The sequence below is a fragment of the Podarcis raffonei genome, chromosome 14 (genome assembly GCF_027172205.1).
Source record: "Podarcis raffonei isolate rPodRaf1 chromosome 14, rPodRaf1.pri, whole genome shotgun sequence".
NCBI lineage: Eukaryota > Metazoa > Chordata > Lepidosauria > Squamata > Lacertidae > Podarcis > Podarcis raffonei.
The window spans coordinates 10,446,376-10,467,099 of NC_070615.1; the positions used below are offsets into that span (position 1 = coordinate 10,446,376).

General features: G+C 40.8%; 1 protein-coding gene across 6 annotated transcripts in view; it reads right to left on the reverse strand.

Moving 5' to 3' along the window:
• Positions 1 to 20,566, reverse strand: part of MYO9A (myosin IXA) — a 183,915-nt gene extending 163,349 nt beyond the window's left edge. For 3 of the 6 annotated variants that reach the window (XM_053364310.1, XM_053364308.1, XM_053364311.1), the window contains exon 1: positions 20,359 to 20,564. The gene's annotated coding sequence lies outside the window, so the exon portion shown is untranslated. Of the gene's footprint in view, positions 1 to 18,148; positions 18,231 to 20,358 lie in introns of all 6 variants that reach the window. The other 3 variants (XM_053364309.1, XM_053364314.1, XM_053364312.1) reach the window with 3 other exon arrangements.
• Between the last annotated feature and the right edge of the window lie 158 nt (positions 20,567 to 20,724).

The window sequence follows — 20,724 nt, forward strand, 5'->3', positions numbered from 1 at the left end:
AAGAAGCCTCCCGCGACCCTCTCCCAGCTGGAGAGGTGACATGCGGCTATTGGCAGGAGCCTCTATAGCTGCGCGCCATCTCTCCAGCCGGGAGAGCGCGCGCGGGGCTTCTTTAGCCCCGCGCACCCTCTCCCGGCCGGAGAGATGGCGCGCGGCTATAGAGGCTCCTGCCATAGCCGCGCGTCACCTCTCCAGCCGGCAGAGGGTTGCGGGGCTATGCTGTCTTCGCTCCATAGGACGCACACACATTTCCCCTTCATTTTTGAAGGCGAAAAAGCGCGTCCTATGGTGCGAAAAATACGGTACTTCCTTTTAACCTCTGCCCTTCAAAATATTAGCCTGAAAGGCGGGAGGCTTCTATCAGTAATAAACAATTACAATTAACAGTACTTGGAATGAAACTGATGCAAATATCACTCAAATATACCCATTAGGCGATACAGTATATGACTTCTCTGGCCATGGAAAGAAAGGCTGGTTTGCAAGCAACTCTTTAGTTATGGGCCACAATAAGAGATTATAAATTAGCAACATTTTTAAGATAATGCAGCTTGTTGTTTGAAAATACTTTCAGAAGGAAAGCAATTTGTCTGGAACTAGCATAAAGAAGCTACCAGGGCAGGCTGAAAAAGTACAAGTACTATATGCACTTTGGTTTCTCTCTCTTTCCCTTTGAAGACATAAAGGATTACTAAATTAAAAGAACACTTGCAAATAAGAACAAATTCAGGGAAAGTGTTCTAATACTATATTTACTTGAATCTAATGCTCACCTTTTTTGGCCAAATTACGTTGCAAAAATTAAGGTGCACATTAGATTCAATGGCACATTTACATTCGCCAGCAAATACTTTTTTGGGTTTCAAGGTTCTGAAAACTGAGGTGTGCATTAAATTCAATGGCGCATTGGACTTGAGTAAATACAGTATGTACCAGAGGGGTAGCAGTTCTTGAACTTTTTTTGTAACACCTAATAATAATAATAATAATAATAATACCTATCTGACTGAGTTGCCTCAGCCACTCTGGGCAGCTTCCAGCAGTCTCTCTCAGCTTATGGTTCCTATATATATTGTTGGACTACAACTCCCATCATTCCTAGTCAGAATGGCCAGTGGTCAGGGATTAGGTAAATTGCAGTTTAATAACATTTTGGTACTCCACGATTAAGAAAGGCTGTCTTAAAGACTAAATATATAATCAGAAGTGTCAGATTCTTCATTGTTACTCCTAATATGCAGTGCCAGATGAAGCCATGCTGGTGTATCAACCCATAATTTTCTCATTAATAATGGTTTCAGCCAAATAACATTGAATTTGCATTAAGCTGCCAAGTCTATAGGTCTCTGGACCAGATGAAGGGTAGTACTCAAATTTAATAAATAAAACAAAACAAAATAAAAATTCAGTCCCTCTTCCAGCCATCTGATAACAGTAGCTTATGCATTTTTGTTAATTGATAACTATGGACAAAAAATACAATGCTGGAGATCTGCCATCAATATGCATGTTGATTTTGTGTATTATTTATGTGAAATATTTATCTAAGGGTTACCAAATACCATAGCGGTTCATAAAAAAAAAAACAATAAATCACAATGTTTTCCAAAATGGAATCCAGTACTGTACTGCCCATGAGTCAACTAATCCTTCTGGGAAAGCTTACAGAAATAGGAGAGTTATTAGTATCAGATGAAAGGTGTACCTGTACCATGTTGGAGTCCGTCTAACTTCAATGGGCAGGAGCCACTGGTGATTGTAATGCACTGTGCTAGACGCTGTAGTTTTAGAGACATGCAGCGGATCATTTGAAGGACGTTTATGGACCACTGGTGGTCCACAGACCAAAGTTTGGGAACTCCTGACCTAGTGTCTAGGAAGACGGCCTGTAGTCCATCCAAGACACGCATGATGAAAATGAAAAAGAACATTACCGAGGGTGAGAAAATGAATAGATATACAATAAAAGGCACATAAATTTGTAAGAATACAGTGGCTCAGAAAAGACCTTGCCAAAAAATAAATTGATTTAAGAAATATATTGAAGGAGATGTGGTAAGGTTGTGCATAGGAGGCAATACAGTATGGCAATTTACTGGAAAGCAGAATTACAAATTTAGCATTATGTTTTATTTCAAAATCCTTTAACAACAAATGAGAAATTTTGCATACTGACAGTAAATTGGAATTTGTCAGTGCTCTGCTATTCCTTTGTTTGCTCCAACTAGTAATTTAAAGGAAACACTGCTAGATGGTCTAATTGACCCTATCCTTGTCTCTCTCTGTTGGTGTCTATAATTAGACAAAACTCAGCACAACACACCACCCAAAACAGGCCCTTTTCAGAGCCACACCCAATCCACTACTGCCAGTTTCAGATTTTCTTCTTTCTCAATACAGGAATAAAGTTTTATGTGATTCAACGAAGAGAATATTCAAAGCACTTTATTTCTTCAAATACTGCCACAAATACAGCATTAACGACAAAAACAGAATTTTAAAAGCTACATTTCATACTTTCATCTGTTCCAACACTCCTACAGAAGCCATCTACAACTACAATAAGAACACTTGCAAAACTTGCAATACTTTTGTGTAAATTAAAATAAATATAGCTTTTTAAAAGGAATAAAAAATCAGTATCACATAATAGCAGAAATGAGATATAGGCAGTTTTAATCTTAGTAATGTATAACCAACATAGTGTTTTTGTGCAGAAACTAAATTGCATTTAAGTCAGAAATTGACAACTGACAGCATGTGAGTCCGATTGAGCCCCAAATCAACTTGATCTGTGCTCTAGTAGCACCATTTTTTAATCAGATGAATTGAAAAGAATGCAGATTGATTGAAGGAAGAGACTATGGAGTAGAGGGAATGTGTGTCAAATCTGAAGTAAAATATGACGTTTGGGCCCACTTTTCTAATCTAAGCAAATTAAATGCAGCTGACAATGTTCGGCATTTAAGGGGTGGGGGAACAAATCAACACACATGTATGATGAGACTTGGAAACTGGAATATGAGAAGGATCTCAGGACTCTAAGTTGCGGTGTTGTGATAGGTAAATTGTATACTAGGATTTGTAGTTTAAAAAAGATATGATGGAAATGAAAGAGTGATGTAGAAATGAAAGCACAGCAGTACACAAGCCATATTGGGATGCAGTGGTACCTAGGGTTACAGACGCTTCAGGTTACAGACTCCGCTGTAATAGTACCTCGGGTTAAGAACTTTGCTTCAGGATGAGAACAGAAATTGCACCGTGGCGGCGTAGCGGCAGAGGGAGGCCCCATTACCTAAAGTGGTACCTCAGGTAAAGAACAGTTTCAGGTTAAGAACGGACCTCCAGAACGAATTAAGTTCTTAACTGTACTGCATTGTAGCCAATTTTAGTCATACTTAGAGCAGACCCACTGAAAGTAATGAGCATAACTAACTTAGCAGAACCTTTCATTTCAATGGTTGTTTGAGTAAAACCTAGGTGATACAACCAACTGTCTCCTCTCTCACACCATCACCACCTCAGAGTTTCTCACTCCAAAATCATCAGATATGCCGATATCCAAACAGCAAAACAACTGGAACAACTTAGTCAAGCAATCTGTTGTGCTACAGTGAAGTTAGACCTCCAAAATAAAATTTCATCTTTACTACCAATATCATATTGAATAATTATGACAATGAATATTTCTTTAAAAGTCAGAATAAACTTCTAGATCACTGCCAGTTCACATGTCTTGGCCTTAGTCCTAGAGCATTATTGTACAAACAGCCTCATCTCATCCAACTAGATCTTGTATTTAGCATTCAAATTAGCATTGCACTTACATGATGAATTCACTGATATTACCAGAAATTCAATTTCAGTAGGAGTTAGGGAAACTGGAGGATCTTTACTTGAGAATGTAAACCAGTGGCATAATTCAGTTGACCTACCATGATCTGTTTTGGAACTAAGTTTATGCCTAGCAGAGCTTTCTCTTAAAAATATTGCTACAACAAATGATTGTAGAAGAGGATAATTGGCACCATACTCATATGTAAAAAATAATATATGTGAAGCATAAATTAACTTAAGTACAAATTAGCTGGTGTCAATAACAAAATGAATATTGCAGTTCAAATTATTCTGCATATTCTAGCAGCAGTTTTCCAGCAGTAATGGGACTGCATTCTTCCATGATTATGTCATTCACTACTCCACACACAAAGTTCTATGGCATGCATCCAATGAATACAAACCACTGTGATACTGAAAGAAACAGTCTAAAACCCACCACATTTTGAATCATAGTGTTTGGGGCTGACAGACATCTTTGAAGTCAGACCCCAGCCCTTAAACAAGACCAGTACAGTATATTGAAACCATAGCTATCAGTTATCTCAGAAACTGTTAACAAACTGTGCAGTCTGGCAAAAGCAGCTCTATAACCTCCTTTGGTAATTAATTCTTCTTCTAAATTAAATCTGTCCAGACAAGTTTCTTCCCTATATTTGACCTAATACTTAACCAGTTGAGATCAGTGAAGATTATCACCTCCATAAAATTTTCCTCCCATGAGTATGCATTGAAAATGATTCCTCATGGAGAAAGATTATACTGGCTGAAATTGGTTATCTAAAGAAAGTCACACACACAAGAGGACAGACAGGAAGCTAATATCCTGCTTGTGCATACTTCCTGAAAAATCCATTTAGATGACCAATCTCAACTTAAAACCCCTCCCTTCAACATAAGCCTTGATGAGAAACATGCAAGCAATACTCTCATCAACACATTATAAAAGCTTGCATAGAGTAAAAGGGGTACATGTCAAAGGACTTAAGGAAGCAGGGGTGCCAACATTAATAAAATATTGGGGAGCAGGTAAGCCCCACATAATCGATTACAAGACACACACATCATTTGAATGGCAATGCCCATCAATGGGGCTCCCCTCAAATATCTTTTTTGTGGAGGCAAAGGGATCTTGGCTCCTAGGAGTTGGCTCCTATGCTAGGAAGGGAGACATTAACTTTAGCATTCAGCACAACAGTATAGCTGAAAAAAAGACCCCAGATGAAACATGCACTGATGCAAAAAATCCAAGGCATGTACAACCATTTGAGAGACAAGTGATCATAGGCCTGCCAACACCATTATGTCCCCCACAGCAAATAAACCTACAAATGGAAGGTGTGACATCCTGGGAGCAGAACAGTTGATTAATGCATACAGTGGGAAGGTGAGTGAGCTGGAAGAAATTAAAAAGCACAAGAGGTAGAGACACAAATATACATGCTCCCTGACTAGCACTCAGAAGCAGCAACCATCCCATCCATACTGCTACCAACAAGCATCCCCTCTTCTTATACGGATGTAGGCATCCATCACTCCAAGATCTGCACACAATAGCACACAAGTACTGCCATATCAGCAGAACTGAATGATGGCACACTCTGTGTGCTGCTACACCAACTTAACACACTATTCAGGGAGCGCTGGGTCTTTTTAGAATGCTGCCACTCAGTCATGGCATCAGTTTATCACTGCTCCAAAACAAAACAAAATGGACAAAAGGCCAGAAACATATGCATGGTGTGAAGAGGTAGATAATGAGTGTGCAGCATATTACAGGCTAGGCTCACTGGAGACAACAAAGAGTATTGGCCTGACTGTAATTGCTGCCTTTGGCTGTGTTATCAGTACTTATAGACTCCCTCTATAACAAGAAACATGAAATCTAATCCCTCTGCTACTGAACTTCATTAGCTTCTCCTACTGCCTTTACACATCTCTATTTACATTAAGAAAAGAGCAAACAACTTTTCTGGAGCAAATCAACCTTGAACAATCTAAGGAGAACGAATGAGAAATTATACAAGGATAGGGAATTGAATCCAGATATTCAGTTTTATATCTGCTACACACTAACCAACGAATGGTCTCAATATCACAAAGAGTGAATGCTGCTGTTCCCATCACGGCAGTTTTGCTTGCTGTGCTGATCATGATCTACAGCACTGGTCTTCAACTTATGGGTTGGGACTCACTACTGGGACAAAGGTGATCAAACCAGTAGCATTACCATCATAAAAATATATGGGGGGGAAGGTCCCCAAGTGCATATTTTGGTTAAAGGTGGGTCCTAGGTTTGGAAAAGCTAAAGAATCTAGAGTGGGAACAGGCTGTTCTTCCCAAAGCATCGTAATTTTTGCAATCTTTCAATGGTGTGACCCTGACTCTGATGGAAAAGCCCAGTGTATATTCATCGCCCCACCATGAAAACAGAAAAATCAAGTGCCACCTGGCTCTCCTGAGTTTGCCTGCACAATCCGCAAGTAGTGAGGGGAAAGTAGTTATAGTCAGCATCATGCTTTATTAAAAAAAAAAAACCTGTCAGGAATTCTAACTCCTGCACCAATAAAGTATCATGTTCTAGGTCAATACCTCCTGAATACTGAATCCTTTTGAGGACACTTACTTCTTCTTTCCCATCCTTTCCAACATTACTAAGCAGTTGGAAGAAGCTAGGACAAAGGGTGAAAAAGGAGCTGTGAATGGAGGGGAGCACTTTCCTCATCCTTTGGACCCCCTGGGAAGCCTAACAAACCTGCTGTACCTGGAACTGGGTGTGGAGAGGGCAGCTGAATGATTAATTTCTATACCACATAATATATTAAAAATATCTCTAAGGGGTGTACAAAAAAGAAGCATCAGCAGCCAATAATCAAAAACTCAAAATAACATTGGTGTAAAAGGAGCCAACTATGGAAATTCTGTAAAGCCACCTCTTTTAAAGATGCTGAACACTTCTAGAAAAAAGCTGGTCTTGCTTATATTAGACAGATGACACAGCAATAAAACAGGAATGGGTTTCCAGAAGGTTTATTCAAGGAAGCTTTATCCAAGAGTGCATTTAAATGGGCATGAGGCCACTAGCTAAGTAACATGGGCAGTAGCTTCAGTATGCCATGCCTCTATTATGATGAATCTCAGAGGTTTAGTTAAATAAAGGAGCCAGCAGTTATTTCAAAATAGAGTTATGTTTTTACTAGAAGGACAGCTTTAAAAGAATTTTCAGCAACACTGAGGAAACATGTTCATTGACTTTAGGATGGGTTCTGATAATTATGTCGATCCTAGGGTATACAGTGGTACCTCTAGATGTGAACGGGATCCATTCCAGAGTCCCATTCGCATCCTGAAGCGAACGCACCCGCGTCTGTGCGGGTCGCGATTCGCCGCTTCCGCGGATGCGCGTGACGTCATTTTGAGCGTCTGCGCATGCGGCGAAACCCAGAAGTAACGTGTTCCGTTACTTCCGGGTCATCGCGGAGCGCAACCTGAAAATGCTCAACCCGAAGCTACTTCAACCTGAGGTATGACTGTAGTTCTCTCTCGAGAGCACTCTGTCAAATTTGAACATGTGTAGTCAGTCTAGGATACAATTATGTGGGTGCTTTCTTCTAAAATCAACAGTAGTCAGCTGCACAATTCTGTGCAGGATGCATCTCCAGACATTTTCTCTAACTTTAGTAGTCTATATAACACATTGCGTTCTCAGCATATAAAAAATGGTTGCATTACCTTCACAAAGCAATAGAAGCCCATAAGCAAGCAAAGTTCCTAAATCAGGCATGTTCCAAGTCTGATTCGGGGGCCTAATCTGGCCCACTGGTCAGTTTAATCCAGCCCCTGTGGCAGTTCATTTCCTGGGGTAAAATCCTAAAAAAAACCTCCACAACTTCAGTTCTAAGAAAAAGTCAACAACTTTGGGGTAAACTCATAAAAAAGCTCAACTACTTCAAAGGTCAACAACTTTGGTTGGCCCTTTGGTAGGCCCTCACGGCCTTTCACTTCATCAAATCTGCCCCTCTTTGGAAAAAAGTTTGGACAACATTGTAGATGAATTGTCTTGGGTGAGTCTAACCATCTCACAATGAAACAGAAAGTCCTGATTTAGCCTTGCTTCCAGTGATAGACGGTGGCAAAAGGAAAGTGTGTGTGTGTGTAGTAAGTAAGTAAGTAAGTATACTACCCTATACCCATGGAAATAATGCAGAATACCCGGCTTTATTTCCTGTTTCTTCGGAGACAACAAATGTTTGATCAATATATTAAAATCCACACACACCTATATAGGAACTCATTTCCAACAGGAACTCTTGCTTAAAATGTTAAGTGTTTTCCCCTCACCCTCCCCTCCACCAGTGGACCAAACATTATGGGTGCCTTGGGCCAAATATATTCATAAGCTTGAGATTTAATTGGATGGACACTATATGCTATATTTGGATCTCAATATCTGAAACAAAAAAAAAACTTAGTGTGAAGTATTTTAACTTCTTGATTCCTTGATAAATATTGCCATATATTATGCCTGGCCCTGACCTAGTATCAGACATGAAGTCCTTCCTCAGAGGGTGAACCAGACACCCCAGGGGTCAAGGACCTTGAGGAGATAGCAGAGTTCACTGGAACCAGTGCTGAACAGTGTTTGAAACTGGGGTAAAAAAGCTAGGACCCAAATGGCTTCTGGAACCTGGGTTGTAGGAGCCAAAACAGAATGTCTAGTTGCCATAGGTGGGGTAACATTTTTTATTATTCTGATATGCATGAATTAATAAGCAATTCACATGACACATTGTTAATACCACATTTTAGCAGAAATTGTTAATGCATGTTTAAGTTGGTGTTGCCAATAAAAATATTAGTGTCATACTTCAGTTTTCAAAACACTCTACTCTTTATTGTTAGACTTCTTAACATATTGTCTATCCTTAACATATGCTTCAAGGCTTCAAAGTATGTACATTTCAGTAATCCCCGAGTGTCAGCCGGGCACAAAAAATGAAACCCAGACTTTTTGAGGTGCTAGCAAATGGAGCATCTTTAGGCGCAAAAGGCGCCTGGTGCCCTGCTTGCCGAAGACGTCCCTAAACAGGCTTCTGTGGAAAGACCTGATGAAGAATCCTTGGAGAAGAGGAGCAGAACCACCCTCCGGTCCTCAGGAACACTAGCACCAAGTTCAGGCTGAAGAGCAATGACATGCATAGCATGTCTCTGTTGCTCCAGAGTCACTGCACAGCCCATAAGTAAGCAATCCTTGAAATATTTCCATCACCAGCAGCTGTGGGGTCTAGGAACCAGAGCATATAAGGTTTCTCTTCTTGAGTTTTCCAGTTTCTGGGAACACCATAGGTCTCTGGATCTTTGTTCCCGATTCTAATGCCCCCTCCTTGCTGTGTTGTACCTTCTCTGAACTCTCTGTGATACTGAACTTGGGTAGTTGCCTGATCTTGCCTCTGGGCCTTGTTTTAGACCTAGACAAATTATCTATGTCTGATCTTACTGTGTGTGGACTGTGCTGTAGCCCTCAGCCTGCCTTCATTGGTGGGTGTTTTGGTAAGAGACTTATACCTCCTGGGACAAAGGGTACCTATAGCAGTACATCAGGTAATGTATGCATTTTCATTCTCAAATAGCATTTTTTAATACATTTTTAAAAAGTATTTTCCTAGCCTATTTTCCTACCCTATTTCAACTCCTATAAAGCAGATGCATCTGGCAAAAGGATCATGTCCACAGTTTGAAACAACCTCAATTTTACTAATGACGTACTTACAATAACTAATGTATGTCCAAAGTCTATATACTTTTATCAAAAATTAACACTGATCTTTACTCAGTACGCTATCCTAAGGATGAGTAACCTAGTTTACAGATCATTAGCAATATATAAAAAATATAAAAGTATAAAAGGGCACTTTTAAAAGAGAAAACTTTGCCACATTATCTTCCTCAGACTCTGGCTTGCCTAACTTGCAGCAAATTTCCCACTTGTTTTAATGACTGTAGATTCCACTGCATATATTTGTGTCTTGGAATGGCAACAGCCATTTGCAAATTCTTCCTCTAGAAAATGTAATACAGACTGGTTTCCTCTACTGGTGTTGCAAGTTCACTTGATTTGGAAAATATTTAACAGCTGCCCTGTGCTTTGCCCCTCATAGACAAGGATTTTCATGGGCAATAATTAGAGAACCAAAGGTTTGTTTGTGAAACAGAAAATCTGTGTGTATTTCTGTAACTGGGAATGAAAATAAAATACAAAGTAAAAAGAAACTTCAAATTAATTTAGTTTCTGAAAATATTTGCTTTTTAATCTTTATCACCAATTCTTTAGTAATAATCAAAGAGCCATTTAACTTGGCAGAATGGGTCACAGCTACACATAATTTCATTCAACACTGGAAAAAATACTTAATGCTTGGGTGCTAGCACTACCCTATAAAACCACTACCCATGTACATAGTTAAATATATTATTCAGTTTCCTCAATGTCAGCACCATATTTTTAGGAGACCAGGGAGGCAGGTACTTGGGATTCTGCCAGCACTCTTCACTTCCTTATTTACTGGAGGTCTTTAAATGCTATTCCAGTACATACAGAGGTGTAACTATTCTTCACAAAACAGAAACTATAAGTTTATTACATTGTAGGGTTATATTTCGGAAAACTCAAATTTTGAGCAAAACCCAGCATGTGCTTAAATATATCTGAGAAGAGTTGCCAGTTCTAGGATCTGGGCAGGAAAGCGCACATTTTGTATGGGTCTTTAAGCAGAGGGAGGGGAGTGTCTTGGCGTCTGCACCTCTGGAGAAATGGGGACTAGAGGCCTCAGAGCTTGGGCAGACCTACAGTCCCCAGGGGTCTCACCTGCCTCTGTCACAACCCGAGAAAGCGAGAAAGAGACTGGGGAGACGACCCTGGAGGCGAGTGGAGAGGGGACCGTGTGAGGTGCAGGTCGGCGTGGGCAGGATGCTGCCGCTGCAGTAAGGGTTTTTATACTGGGTTGTAGATTGCAGCCTGGTCTATTGCTTTCATTTTATGGATCAATGGCCTCGTTAGATAGTAAAATTCATGTTAAATTGCTGTTTCAGGGGTTGTTTTTCATCGTCTGGAACGGATTAATCCGTTTTCCATTACTTTCTGTGGGAAAGCACACCTTGGTTCAAGAACACTTTGGTTTAAGAATGGACTTCCGGAACGGATTAAGTTCATAAACCAAGGTACCACTGTATTTTGGATTGCAGTCCCACTCTTCCAAATACAAACAGAAGCCAAGGAAGCATTTATCCATCTCATCTCATCTTCCACTATTAACAGATAATCTCTGCAGCAGGTGGGGCAGGACTTGGCTAGTAGGCATGCTGGGCTGGCATCACTAAAGACTTTTTAGTACACAGAGGAAAGGGGAAACTATAATTGTGGGAAGTGAAGGAAACCCCCTCCTCCACTCTATGGCTCGAGGAAGAGGCAGCCATTGCCTCTATTCAGGAAAGACTGTCCAAGTGCTGGGATGGCCAGCTGGCAGACAGACTACAATCCTCTCTAAACAAGAGTTTTGAAAGGAAACATATTTGAAAAAATTGTGAATACTAATTACAGAAACTTTAAAAAATATACTTGAAATATACTCTAAAGTACTTGAATTAACTTTTAATCTACCTTAAAATAAATATTTTGCTATTTAATAGATATTGCAGTTGCTTCAGTGATTTCATAAACAGAACCTCAACATGCTGTAAAATCACTTGACACTGTAAACTGGAAGAAAGGAATTTAGTCTCTTTCCAAGCTACCTTTTATTGCCATGTCAAAATCTTAACTTTTTTTTGAAAAAGAAAAAGAAAAAAAGATCACATACCATGATATTTATTTAAATACTATATTTTGTGAAAGGAGGAGTCCGATACACACATCTGTGCCTAATAAGTAAAATAATGTTCTAGATTATTTTACAAGCAAGAGGGGATCTTCAGCTGATAAAGTGAATTGGCCCTAGTGACAAAACAAGCATGTTTTGCAGCTTGGGAGCTCAGCAGCCAAGCAAAGAGGTCAGGGCAGACGACTCTCACCCTTCTATTTTAACCAGGCTCCCAAGTAAACAACAAGTATGCAAGAATAAAGCCAGTAAAGGTGTGAGGGATATCCAGAGTACTGCACAGCACATCACCTAACAAACCTATTTGCCTACCAGACAGGAGTGTGCCCAATGCAATGAGCTTCTAGTTCTCAGGAAATATATTTGTTCTCTAGAGGCCAAGGTGGCTGACCTGGAAAAGCTCAGAAAGGTTGGTGGATGAAGCCTTCAAGGATATGATAGCGGCATCTCACACCTGGGGTGACAGCTCCTCCACTGTCATGAAAAACCAGAGTCTCAAGGAAGAAGGGAATCACTCTGAGAAAGAGGAAAATGATCCCTTAGAAGAGACCCATTCCTTGGGGGCTGAGCAATGTCTTCTCACCAAGGATACTAACTGGCGTAGGGGTGTTAGAAGCAGCATTCAAAATTCACAAGACGCCAGACACATTGTGCACCTACAGTCGCCAAAATGGAATGTCTAGCTGCCATTCTGGGGTAAGATGGCCCGAAAATCATTCAATAGGACTTTTTGGTTCCTGAAATTCAGTCTGATCGTGCAGATAAAATATCACAGATGGAATTCTAAAGGATGTGTTGTTAGCGTGCGAAAACAAGCAAGATCCAAGGATCCCCAGGCATGCACCTCCAGATGGTGAGTACATCAGGTGCCATCCTGGTGCCCAGGCATTTTCACTTGGTTGCAAGTGGCCGATAGTCAGGTGCAAAATTCACATGGTGAATTCCACACACAGCCTCTAAGGGATAAGAGTGAAAGCATTTATGACTATCAAAAACAGGGAAGAAGCAGAACTAGGCATTGAAAGTGCAGGCCACATGATAGCAATTCAAAAGGGCCAAGGGGCCATATAGCAAAATTCACACATCAAACACATTTGAAGGCACACAGTCTTCAATAAGTGTTTCTATGCTAATGCTGAAGCCTCTATGTCAAGAGGGTTAAGGTGCCATGCTTGGTCTTAAACCAGAGTATAGATATAGTGGCTGGAAAATGCCAGTGGGACATTATTATCTCTGAATACAAACTATATGAAGAACAGAGGAAATAACACTGGTGGTGGAAGTACTGCATACATCAAAGAGGTCAGCGAAGTCCAGCAAACTAGAAATAGGAAAAGGAGAAGACTCTTCTACAGAAATCACTATGGGCAGTAGTATCAGCCTCTGACAGTAATTCACTATTGGAGTCATACTGTCACAATCCTGACCAAAATCCCCAGGGTGACCTTGATATAGATAATGAAATCAGGGATACATCCAAAGGATGCTTTAATGAGTTACTTCTATTACTCTCACACATTTTGGGTAAATATGTATTTCACTCAGAGATAGGTACCCTAAAAGAATATGCCTAGAAGATTATAAAACTGACCAGAGGAACCATGACTCCCAAGACCTGGTACGAGACATGTCATTGAACACACAAGGAACAGTGACCATAATGCCATCAAATTCAACATATGAAAATTAACAATTCTGAAGGAAGTCTTAAACAGCAAAATTTGACTTCAAAAGGAGAAATTCCAAAAAAATGAGGGAAGTGATAAGAAAGTTGAAAGAGAAAAGCAGAAAAGACAAATATATTCAGAATGCTTGGAGTGTTTTGAAAACCACAATAACAGAAGCTCAGTTTGAATATATAGGAAAGGTACCCCCAGGGTTAAAAGGATGCAAGAAGCTTCAGAAAATGGATATCTCATACAAAGGAGAACAAAAAGGAACTCAAATCTTTGGCAAAATAAATGCCAGCAGGCAATGAGGGAAGTAAAAACAATGGTTTTTGAGGAGTACATTGCTAAACGTTAAAAAAAATTATGATCAAGAAAATTATGATTGGAAAGTAACATGCTAGAAGCAAAAAAACTGACTAGAGAAGCAGCTGGACCTCTGGGCAACAAGGGAGTCAAAGGTGTGCTAAGGGGGGGGGACTGCTGAGAAGCAAAATTATTAGCATTTGTCCACAGTGGCAGGTATAAAGCAGACTCCTGTGCCTTAATTAACGTCCTGAGGAAAGGAGTGTGAGACCTGAGGCAAAAAATAGTGATAAGAAATGAAGTTATAGGCCTTACTGATGAATTAAAAACCAACAAACTGATAGGTTTAGAGAGTTCTTAACTCAGATATGAAATTGCTGATCTTCTAACAAAAATATGTAACTTGTCACTAAGATCACCCTCTGTATCTGAGGACTGGAAAGCAGCCAATGTAGTACTGATTTTTAAAAAGGGATCCCAGAAGGAATCCAGGAAATGACCAGCTGGCTTGTTCCAACATCTTTTGGGAAAACTGGTGGAAAACATTATTAAGGATAGAATTAAGGACTGGAATGACATACTTGCACCAGCTCCTCATCCTGCAACCTAGTCGTTCACTGGACTGCCCTGTGTTTGACCTTGGACTGTTCCTGGACCTTGCCTTTTGCATTGCCCCAAGGATTTGACTTCAGACCACGACCAGAAGAAGCCCACCAATAATTAACATCTCATCCTCCACCCCTGGTGGCCATCACCCCTGCTTTACGCCTTCCATGGGCAGCAGCCTGGATGCCAAGATCAAGGTGCAACTCATCTAGGCTGCCAGAACCCTGCTGAGGCACCCTCACTACCTTTATTGTGGCCCATCCCTCCTGCATGGTAGACTCCGCTAGCTGCCCTACTCACTCCCCTCAGCAGCCGCAGCTGCCTCCTCTGCCACCACATCAGCCAAGGAGCAACTTAGGAAATTGGAGCAGCCGTTGGTGGATGGGTTGTAGCACAGTAAGATCATCCTGAGCGTGGCAGTACTGCTGGACCTCCTGGTCAGCCTCTACACTGAGTGCAGCCGTAACTCACTACTCCAGAGGGACAGGCTCATCTCAGACTTCCTTGTTTCTGAATGGAGCTCCTGATTATTAAGAGCAAGAGGGGCAAGTTCCTCATCAACAGTGCATAGGCATGCTACCTAGAGTCATCATCCACATTACCACTTATAGGCCCCAAAGCCCCCCAGTCTCCACTACCCAAGGACCCCAACCAGTGCAACATCTGGCTGAATTGGCCTAACAACAGGCATGATATGTATTTCAATGAACTGAACAGAGTGAAAGATTATGAGTTATGGGGGTATGGAGTGTGTGTGTATAAACTTAACAGTGCCTGGCTTATTTTTGTAGTTGTTGCTATTTTGTTAATGTTAATATTGTTTTATGCTGTATTGATTTGTTTATCATATAATATGACTTTTGCTATCCGTTTAGCTTACTTTTTAGTTGTTAAGTGTTTTATAGATTATCATTGTTTTGTTGATGCTCTATTAATTATTTTATATGATTTATGCTATATTTTTAATGTTCTATTATGTTTTGCTCTGTTACTGTTATTTATTGTTTTTAAGCCACTTTGAGATTCACTTGAATGAAAATTGGCATAGAAATACAATAAATCAATTCAATCAATTACCGAGAATATAGAAGAACAAGTTCTACTAGGGTAGAATGAGCATGGCTTCCACCAAGGTAAGTCTTGCTTAACAAACCTTTTGCAGTTCTTTAAAAATGCTAGCAAGCATATAGATAAAGGTGAATCAGTTGCTTTGTGTGCCTAGAATTTGAAAACGCTTTCAACAAAGCACCTCACTAAAGACTCCCAATTAACCTTAGCAGTCATGGCATAAGAGGAGATGTCATCTTATGAATATCTGGTTAAGGAACAGGAAGCAGAGAACAGGAATAAATGGACAGTTCTTACAAGGGAGGGATGTAAAAAGGGAAGCCCTAAGAATTGGCATTGGGTCCTGTGCTTTCAACTTTTTCATAAATGACCCAGAGTTAGGTGTGATCAATGTGGTAGTCAGGTTTGCCCATAACACCAAATTGTTCAGGATAGTAAAAAACAAGCAAGGATTTTTAAAAAAGGCATCTAAGCAGGGACATGATGAAGATGTTAAAAAAAAAAAAAATGTATGCAGTGGAGACATTTCTATTCCTCTCTTTTAATACCAGAACCCAGGATCAAGGCCATCCAATTGAGCTGAATGTTGGACAGATCAGGAGAGGTACAGTATTTCTCTACACAGCACAATGTTAAGCTATAGAGGTCACTGCCATAAGATGTATTAACAGCCTCCAACTTGGATTTTAAAATAGATTTGGGACAAATTCATGCCTTATTAGACTATCAATGGCTACTGGACATGGTGGTGATACTGTCAGAGGAACTATGCTTCTGAACACCAGTTGCTATGATTCACAAGTGTGCAGAACGCTGTTGTACTCAGCTTGTGGACTTCCCATAGGCATCTGGTTGGCCACCATGAGAACAAAATACTAGACTAGATAGGCCTTTGATCTGACGTAGCAGGGATCTTCTTACATTCATATTAACACTAAATACCAACTTACGGTAAGACACAACTGGAAGTTAAGCATAAATAAAACTTTTCATCTTTAAGGACAAAGCACCTTTTGTGACCCTTTATAAAGATGTACACGTCTACTATCTGGCACCTCAGCCTCAGTGCTCCGTATATGAGAATATTACATATGTATAGAATCCCCATTACATAAACTTTGGCGGGGAAGCAAAAAGTCACTTTCTATCCTTAAGATTTCTTGTAAAAACTGAAGCAAAGATAAAATGATACTAAAGTCTAGTTGTGTAATAACAACTTGATGGGTGACTATCATTAGTCAAAGCAAGAGATGAAACAAAGCACTCAACTTCCTTTTAAGTAAATATTTTTAGCTGCTATGTGTATTCTTTCACAACTTTCCCTAAAGTTGCTGCCATACTATAACACTGTAAGAGCAGACATTAGCAAAACTCCATAAATATATATGAATTATCAATATGAATTCTCATGATAAAGTCATAAAAAAACTGCAACATTTTAATCAGACAGCCACAGTAATATACTAAGTTACCCTCCTAAGCATAACTTCATGAAAAAACTACTAGATCTACTGAAACACAAGGTGATATTCAGCTGATTCATGGAGAAGATACACTGAAATCAGGGAACTTAAATTACTTAAGTCCATCGATCCTGATGAGTCTATTCCAGGTATGACTTAGCTGGATATCAACTAATGCTTTCAAGCTTTTCTAAAGCCAAACAGTTCAAACAATTATATGAATACAAACCTTACTATATATAATTTTCAAAATATCAGCAAATATTTCTCAAACCATGCTCAAATTTGATTTTAAACAGTGAAGTATGACATCGCAAACTATAAAGCGAATAAAGACTTTTGGCCACATGTAAAGGAGATACAGTTGACAAACTTATCTTTCTTTAGTTTTTTTCTATTTTTAGGTGATGAACAACATTAAATGAAAACCAAACAACTTACACCAGATGCTCTCATGCACTGTGGTGCTTGTTAGTGACATGGTCGCTGTGGTTAGTATACTGCACAGCTGATTAAGTTGCTCTGATGGTGTTTCCTGCTTGGCAGGGGGTTGGACTTGATGGCCCTTGTGGTCTCTTCTAACTCTATGATTCTATGATTCTAAGTTTCATTTACACATTTTATTATCTTTAGCAGGCATATACAAAAACACTGTATGGTATACAGTTATTAAATTCATATGAAAGGAACAGAGAAACTTCTTTCAGTTGATTGTAGCATCAAATACCTGAACCGTGAACAGTTCATATTAACTGCTTGCTTGTAACTCTGTGCTTATTATACTAATAAGTACACATTTAAAACGTATCTACCTTTTCTGATTCCTACAACTTGCCATGTAATTCTATAACCTCACCTTTCATAAATGGAATATAGGTTGTCTTTATTTAAAAATTAACAAAGCTTTTGTCTGAGTTCAGTAGGTTTGGTATCAATTTATAGCTAACATTTTCAATAGTATCTACTAAAGCAGAGCTACTGCAAGGACTGGGGGAGTTATACAGGCAGGTATTTATTTGATTTGAAGGACTTTCAACAGCTGTGTTGAAAATATAATGAATGAAAATAAGTATGTTTTTTATTTTTGCATCATGATAACTAAATCACATAAAATTTATGTAAAACATACATTGCTAGATACTAGCAGTACATAATTATATGTGGCTCTCTTTAATATTAAATGCAGCCGGTACAGACCTGTTATGTAAGTCTTGGGTAATTTTCCTAATCAACAAAACTGAGACTAGGATCCAAAGCAAAGTGCATCTAATTCTATGTACTCAAAGGGGCTTTCAAGTTGTGTTTCTCAACAACAGTCTCCTACCTCATTGCCAATGTCACATAAGAAAGCCTGGCTGAATTGAGAGAACTGTAGAAAGCAGTTTGTGATACCACATGGTGGCCAGCTGTTTGGATAAAGAAAAGTATAAAAATCTTGCTTAATGTGTGCAAGCCATTCAGCATGACTAGTCATTTTAAGGAGCCTGACAATTTCTAGTTTATACAAATTTTCAACATCTGAGGACAAATAGCAAAATAATTTATTTGGTCTTGTTTCCATAGCATGTTACCATGGAAGGCTTGTACTTTCTGGATTATTTATGGACTTGCATGCTTAACAATGCTAAACATAATCCACCCAAAGTTAATAACTTTTCGATTCTGTTGGTATTGATGGAAGAAAGTCAAATGCTTGTTTAGTAATTCCACAAATTCGAATGGATTTAGAAGAGCTTAACTTAGAAAAGCTGTGGTCCCTTCCTCTAAAAAAAAAATCCACACCATCCTGCAAAGTGATCCTGAGCTACATTTTCACCCTTGCAGGACTCACATGCAAGTTCCTTAGAGTAATACATTCATTCTCCTACACTGCTGTATAACCATTTTTCCTCCTCTAAAAGGGAGCTTTGTTAATTTCATTTCTGCAGAAAATTGATCAAGGGTTTTTTAGGGAGAAAGGGTCAGGAGACATAATACACTACGTACAAGAGCAGTGGAGTGCACAGACTGAAATGTGTGTGTTTGTGTATTAAAAGGGAAGCTTGCTGAAATGGTTGGGGTGGGCTGGGGTGGGCGGCTTTGAGCCAATTTTCTGTTGATGCTGCTGCCAAACACCCAGTCACTAAAGCCTGCTTTTAAGAAGGCTTAGAAAAAAAGCACAACATGACACAAGAAAGAGTGGGGATTGCATGGCTTGTCATTACTGAAAGAGTAAAACAAACACTGGCTAACCCAGGATATAAACCTTTTCACACTTGATGCTTCATTTTAAAGGATTTTTACATTTAAGTCCAAAAGCTCTATATACAATGCTATCCACACTGCAGAGTCATGTTGAAAATACCCTTGAGGAAAACATAGCCACAACAAATTCTGTGCATCCTTTATAGCTTACAGTGATGTTTCAGTCCAACACTACTTAGCAGTGATGTGACAGAATGTACTGATTTGTCTCCATACTGCAGTGTTCTAACTGCACAGCAAACCCACAGACTAAACTAAGAGTCATAGCTACTTCCAGAAATCCTGCTATTACACTGAAGTATAAGAAAAGGTTGCTTTGTTATCGAGTACACACAGCTGCAAATAATAAAAGGAAAAAAAACTGAAATACTGTACAAAAGTTTTCACTGACAAAGTCGTAAGGAAGTGGAGAATTCTGAAATTTAAGAGATGCAGGCAAAAGACCCTCTATATCGTGTAGGAGAGGGAGAAAGTGTTTTTGGTTTTTCTTTTATCAGCCAGCCTGGCCAGGAATCTTTTCATTTGGATCACAATGGAGCAGCTGTAGCCCAGATTTCAGCCCCAGACACATGCAGTGCAACAGCAACCATCATTTTTTTCCCCAACAGTGCCAGAAATACAAGACACTGTAGCAGGGTTCCAAAAATGGATGATCTCATACTACATCCACACCGCAGGGATGGGGGTGGGTAGCGAAGCAGAAGGCTCCATGACCTTGCAAGCAGTTTCCAAAGGGGGGGAAAAGGTAATATCTAGAAGGGGGGCTGGGGGAGGAATCTTTTAAATAAATTTCGTAAGAAACATGCAGAGGAACCCGGGAGCCCCTGACGGTGGACAAAACCAGCAAAGCCGGAAGGCAGAGGGAGAAGGAAGGCTACCGAAGCCCTGGAATGAATGAACATCCCGCAGCTCCCTCCCACCCCGCTTAGGACGCAAGGGACTAGAAACCTGCCCAGCCACCCGCTCCGTCAGGATTAGAATTAGGATTAGGACTAGGTCCCCCCCCCCAACCATTTCCTCTCTTCCCGCCCGTCAGGTTACGAAGGAAGCAGGAGGCATCGGGGCGGCAGAGGCGGCCGCCTAGCACAGCCGCAGGTGCCGAGGCGGCGACCGGAGACCGTGAGGGGAAAGGAAGCCCGGCTGAGAAGGGCTCCGTTCGCGGTGCCGCGTCGCCCCCCGCCGCCTCATAACCGGCTGCACTGAGAGGAGCAGAAGGAAGGAAGGAAGAGCCGCCAACCCGGCAGGATTGGGAGCCCGGGGACTCCGGGGAATGAGAGGAAGGCGCCTCACCTGTGGGTCGGGCGGGGCCGCCGCATCCCTCCGCTTATCGTGCCCCCTCACGGGCTGCGAGAGGCGGGGAGGGGAAGACGAAGACGACGACGACGACCGCCAGCACCGCCGCGCCGCAGTCTCCGCCTCCTCCTGCTGCTGCTGCTGCCGCCTCGCGTCCGCGCTCCTCAGCCTCCCTTCCCTCGCCCCCCACCCTCCGCCGCTCTGTGAGGGAGACGCCGCTTCGCCTCGCTCCTCTGCCCCCCGCCCGCTCCCTCCCTCGCGCGCACACACACAGACACACACGAAGGCACGCGCAAAGCCCGCCTCTCCAATCACGCCTCGTCTTCCCTCATCAATCCCCGCCCTTCGCTCTCTCTCGGGCCC